Below are 6000 nucleotides of genomic sequence, written 5' to 3' on the forward strand. Positions count from 1 at the left end.
CCTATAACAGCGACATCTGCAGACTCGAGGGATCAAAGGTCCTAGACCGGGGGACGGGGATTGGCAAATTGTGCCCCCCCTTTTTTGCAGCGGGCAGGCAATGAAGCTGCGACCAGACGTGGGACTTGCAGATAAGGGAGTGTCCCTTCACGCCTCACAGCAAAATCTCTTCCTTTGGTGGGAAGGGGGAAGTTAGCCAAGCGTTGCTCATTCAGTTCTTTCCCTTTTATAAATTCTGCAGAGCGACTGAGCGAATTTGGCGCGGCTAGCGGAACTGTGAAGAGGCTGCTGCGCTTCTCTGTCCGCCACACTTCAGGTCACAGCCGCTCCGGAGCCGCGGCACAACCGCCTCCCTCCCCACCCAGCTCCCGGGCCTTGTCACAGACCCCGGCAGCTCGCTCCGCCCCACCGCGCTTCACAACATCTCCCGCTGCAAATTGTCCAATCGGGAGACTCAATGGGAGAACGCGAGCCAATCAGGGACTGGTTAGTCAGGCTTCCCTCCGCCCTCTTCCCCGCCCCCAGGTGAAGGCCACCGCCCCCTCGGCCTCCCCTTCCCACCCCGCCCGGCTCCTGGGAGGTGGCTCACCGGCTCCGAACCTCGCGGGTCTGGAGGGGAGTTGCTCGCAGACGGAGGCAGCGTTTGTCACCTTGTCACCCTCATCCTCGGCCCCTTCCCATACACACTCCCCTCTCCTTTTCAGTGCTCCTGCTGGTGCTGTTGAGGGTCATTTTTATCCTCACTGCGGCGGGGGACTGCCAGCTATTGTGTCTGATCAGCTGCCACCGCCGTCCAGAGGGGAAAAAAAGAGGAACAAAACCTAGAAGCTATGGAGTCCGCTTACCTTTTCCTTCTTTCTTGCTACTCTCCCCGGTAGACTTAGAGTCTTCCCCCGCCCGCCCACCACCTGAGGTCCTGTTTCTTTGTGGGGGACAGGGGAGCGGGGACATAAAGCACGCCCTGCAGCTGGGGCACCTGCGCCTTCGTTTTTACATCTTCCTTAAAGTGGATGGTGCCAAACCAAATCGACAGCTAAATCCTCCGCTTCAATTCGAGGAAAGACGTTGACGAGATCATTTTTAGATGGCCACGAAATTTGCATGTTCTTGACAGCCCGTCACCAAACAAGTCAGCTAACAATCAAGAAAAGAAAAATAGAATAAAATACAAGGAGGGATTGCCAGTCAGATGGTAATTTACTAAATAGCCCACTGGCTGTAGCAGTATCCAGTGCTAGATACTATTGAGTAAATTAACAAGAAGTGAATAGAAATTCAGGGTTCAAGTAGCTCACCGCTTGTGGGTTTATAGAATATGTCCAGAAAGGAAAAACAATTTACAGCACAAAACAACTCCTTACACATGCAAATGTGCATGCACGGCATAAACGGAATACCTAACAGCTAAGGACATTTGGGTTAAAATTTTTGCACTAGAAATTTTTGTAAATGTCGATTGTGAAATTTGCAGTTTGATAAAGGAGAGTAAAATGTGGGCCATGAAAGGAGAAGGAAAAGGAAGGAAAACACATTCTAAGAATTATGGAAAAATAACATAACCTAGAGAGACAATATTTCTATAAGAGGTAATAAGATGTAAGGACCAAGATTACAATCCAACTCCATTTACCACATAACTTAGCGCGAATTATTACTTATGTGTCTAAGTACTAGAGCTATCAAATTCAACGCCTCCTGCTAGGTATTCCTCTAAAAGCTTTACACAACAAGATAGGTGGGTGGTGAAGGAAGGTTTCAAGCCCAGGGGATCTGGCTCCAGAGTCCATTCTTTTATTCACAATACTATACTAGGCTGGGCTCAGTGGCTCACGCCTGTAATCCCAACACTTCGGGAGGCTGAGGTGGGAGGATCGCTTGAGTCCAGGAGTTTGAGACCAGCGTGGGCAACATAGGGAGACCCGTTTGTACAAACAAAATGTTAGCTGGGCGTGGTGGCATGCGCCTGTAGTCCCAGCTGATTAGGAGGCTGTGAGGCAGGAGGATCGCTTGAGCCCAGGAGTTCAAGGCTGCAGTGAGCTATGTCCAAGAGTGGCACTCCAGCCAGGGCAACAGAGCCAGACTGTGTCTCAAAAAAAAAAAAAAAAAAAAAAGATAAAACAACAGTATACTACCTCTTAATATGGGTTTTTAATAATAACAGCTAACACTTAACTTACTATGTGTTAATTATTGTGGTCTTTCAGTGCCAATGTAACTCTACTCCTGGGACAAATATAATCGTGATGTTCCAAAATTTGGGAATGTTTTTAAGAACTGTTATGATAAGTTACTCTCTTAGGTGTCTCATGCGTATTAGGCTATCTGGATGGAGAGTGCAAAAGGCACATAGTTAAAATTTGAAAACTTTAACTGGGCTTCCACTGGGCCTCTGAGTTGTAACAGCACCCTCCCTATCTTGCTGGACTGTTGAAGAGAATCAAATGAGATATAGATGTGAAGAAACTTTTAAGGCCAGGTGCAGTGGCTTATGCCTGTAATCTCAGCACTTTGGCAGGCCCAGGCAGGAGGACCGCTTGAGCCCATGAGTTCGACAAGCCTGGGCAACATAACGGGGTCCTATCTCTATTTTAAAAATTTTGTTAAGTTAGCCAGGTGTGGTGGTCAATGCCTGCGGTCCCAGCTACTTGGAAGGCTCAGGTGTGAGGATCGCTTGAACCCGAGAGATCAAAGCTGCAGTGAGTCTTGATCACGCCAGCGCACTCCAGCCAGGGCAACAGAAGACACTTTTAAAATGTAAAAAAAAAATTATTTCAATTAAAATATTACGGACTGAGCATGGTGGCTTATGTCTGTAATCCCAGCTCTTTGGGAGGCCAAGGCGTGCGGATCACTTAAGGCCGGGAGTTCGAGACCAACCTGGGCAACATGGTGAAACCCTGTCTCTACTGAAAATACAAAAATTAGCCTGGCGTGGTAGCACGAGCCTGGAATCCCAGCTGCATGAGAGGCTGAGGCATGAGAATCTCTTGAGCCCGGGAGGCAGAGGTTGGAATGAGCTGAGATTGCACCACTGCACTCCAGCCGGGATGACAGAGCGAGGACTCTATCTCAAAAAATAAAATAAAATATGATTATGAAGCAGAAGTTTGTACTATTTCCCCAACAGCAACCCTACTGTTTATAACATTTTATTGTTACTGTTTAGGAATATATGAACCCAGTTAAAAATTAGGTCTATTCCTTTCTGAAGCCATGAACAAGAATATTTTAATATCAGCTCTCATTTGGACGCTTTTGCTTGTTTGTTTTGTTTGTTTTTGTTGTTTTTGAGACGGCGTCTCACTCTGTCACCAGGCTGGAGTGCAGTGGCACAGTCTCGGCTCACTGCAACCTGTGCCTCCTGGGCTCAAGAGATTCTGGTGCCTCAGCTTCCTGAATAGCTGGAACTACAGGCACACACCACCACACCAGGGTAATTTTTCTTTCTTTTTCTTTTACCCCCCCCCCCCCACCCCGCCGCACCCCCCCCCCCCCCACCCCCGTAGAGACAGGGTTTCGCCATATTACCCAGACCGATCTCGAACAACTGACACCTCAACCTCCCAAAGTGCTGGGTTTACAGGCGTGAGCCACCGCGCTTGGTCATTTGGATGCTCTCTGACCAGACCAAAAAGTGAGTGTGGCACCCCTATGCATCTGGAAAGAGGAAGCCTACAGCTGGTTTTCCTCCATTCCAAAGGCTAATCGGCTTAATTGCTGGAGGGTGCAAGCCTTTGGAATTCTCTTTAGCTGCCCATGGTGGACATCTCACTTGTGAACACCTCCACCAGAGGGAGGGCAAGGGAAAGGAAAGGGGGCCAAACTTCAGTCATGTGGCTATGTGTTAGTTTCAGTAAGAGATTTGGTGAAACAATAGGTTTTGGGGCCATTGTAACTGAAAGGAGATTGAAACTAACTGGTTGCTATCTTGATAGTTTTCTTTATCCTCAAATATCATGGATAAGCAAGAGCTAACAGTAATTCTAGCGTTGTTTGCTTTGAAAGGCTATTGTCCTCCTTAGAGTATAGCTAATAAATGTGTGGGTTTCCTATAATCAAACTTCTTGGAGTATCCGTTGAAATAGCCTCTGAAATTACCATAGCTATATTAATAAAAACAAGGAAGTTTTATACACTAAAAACTAAGCAAGACATTTTTGAAGATGGGAACTGTATCCTTGAAAGGTAAGTGTTGGCTTTGCTAACCACATAATATCGTTTTGGTGAATGATTATCAAGGGAAAAAATGTCAAAGCCAGAAATAGAGTCAAAGTATCCCAGTCCCTGATGTGGAAGGTCATTCTATGATAATCTATGAATGATTTCTACTCTGAATATGTTAACAGAAGCTGGCAATTCTGAGAAGCACAAGTGTTTCCTAGTGAATCCACAAATGAAATTTGCAATTTGGGTGAAGCATTTGCAAAACTATGTTAAGACCAGTGGCCCTCAGAGGAGTAAGGGGTTTTCTTTTGTTGGTTTTAGGAAAATGCTTTTGGATTTTATTTCTTATTCACACATTACCAAAAGACACATTACCTACTAATATTACTATGAAAAAGCAAAAGACTTTTTTTTTTTTTTGAGACAGAGTCTCACTTTGTCATCCAGGCTGGAGTACAATGGTGTGATCTTGGCTCACTGCAACCTCTGCCTCTTGGGTTCAAGCGATTCTCGTGCCTCAGCCTCCCCAGTAGCTGAGACTACAGGCATGCACCACCACACCCAGCTAATTTTTGTATTTTTTAGTAGAGACAGAATTTTACCATGTTGGCCAGGCTGGTCTTGAACTCCTGACCTCAGGTGATCCACCCACTCAGGCCTCCCAAAGTGCTGGGATTACAGGCGTGAGCCACCATGCCTGGACAAAAAAGTGAAAGATTTTCATATTGAACTGAATAGCTACAGAAATCCCACCACACTTGCAAGGCATTTAACTATTGTAATTGAGAGAAGGGAATGATTCTCCACCGTCAACAATTTCTAGGATTCTTCCTTCATCTCTTTTAAACAAATAATGTAAATGATTTACTAATTTATTGTTCTGCATTTGCTAAATTTATATCTTATTATTTCTCTTCACATGATTACTATCTTTGATGATTAATTTCTAGAAGGCAATGACATTATTTAATTCATTATATACGATGCCTAGTAAAGTGCCACACACAATAAATATTCTTAAATAATTTCTGTGCCCTCAGTGTATTGTCATCTTTTCCTTCTCTGGACTAGAGTATTAGTGTTTATTTTGGGTTTTTTGTTTGTTTCTTTCTTTCTTTGTTGCCGTTACTTGATTATAAATAGTCTTCTTTTGTTACATGGATATATTGTGGGAAAAAAATAACAAATCTTATTTAGCTAAATATTATCTCCTTTTTTATCTAGATTATAAACTTCTCTAGAGGAGATTCCTGGAGCTTTTACTACTTGCACATCCCCATAATATCTACCACATCTTTTACACATAGAAATTACTACAGAATTATTCAAGAAATAAAAGATGGTTGTGTCACTATTATTGATAAATATTTATACCTCAAGAAATTCCTGGCTGACCAATAACAGTACAGGTCACAGGAAAATATACATATAGGCCTGTGTGAATATGCCTAAAACAGAGGGTGTAAATTATAAGAGGTGTCCACAAAGAGAATACTTGGTATGGGCCTCAACTTTCAGAAATGCCACATTTTACCTCCCTATAGAAACTTCTCTGGCTGGGTGCAGTGGCTCAAGCCTGTACTCCCAGTACTTTGGGAGGCCCAAGTGGGCAGATCACTTGAGGTCAGACGTTTAAGACCAGCCTGGACAACATGGTGAAACCCCATCTCTACTAAAACTACAAAAATTAGCTGGGCATGGTGGCACGCGCCTGCAATCCCAGCTTACTCGAAAGGCTGAGAGAGGAGAATTGCTTGAACCCGGGAGGCAGGGCCCAGCCTGGTTGACAGAGTGAGACTCCATCTCAAATAAATAAACAAATAAATAAACTTTACC

The sequence above is a fragment of the Macaca thibetana genome, chromosome 9, assembly GCF_024542745.1.
Source record: "Macaca thibetana thibetana isolate TM-01 chromosome 9, ASM2454274v1, whole genome shotgun sequence".
NCBI lineage: Eukaryota > Metazoa > Chordata > Mammalia > Primates > Cercopithecidae > Macaca > Macaca thibetana.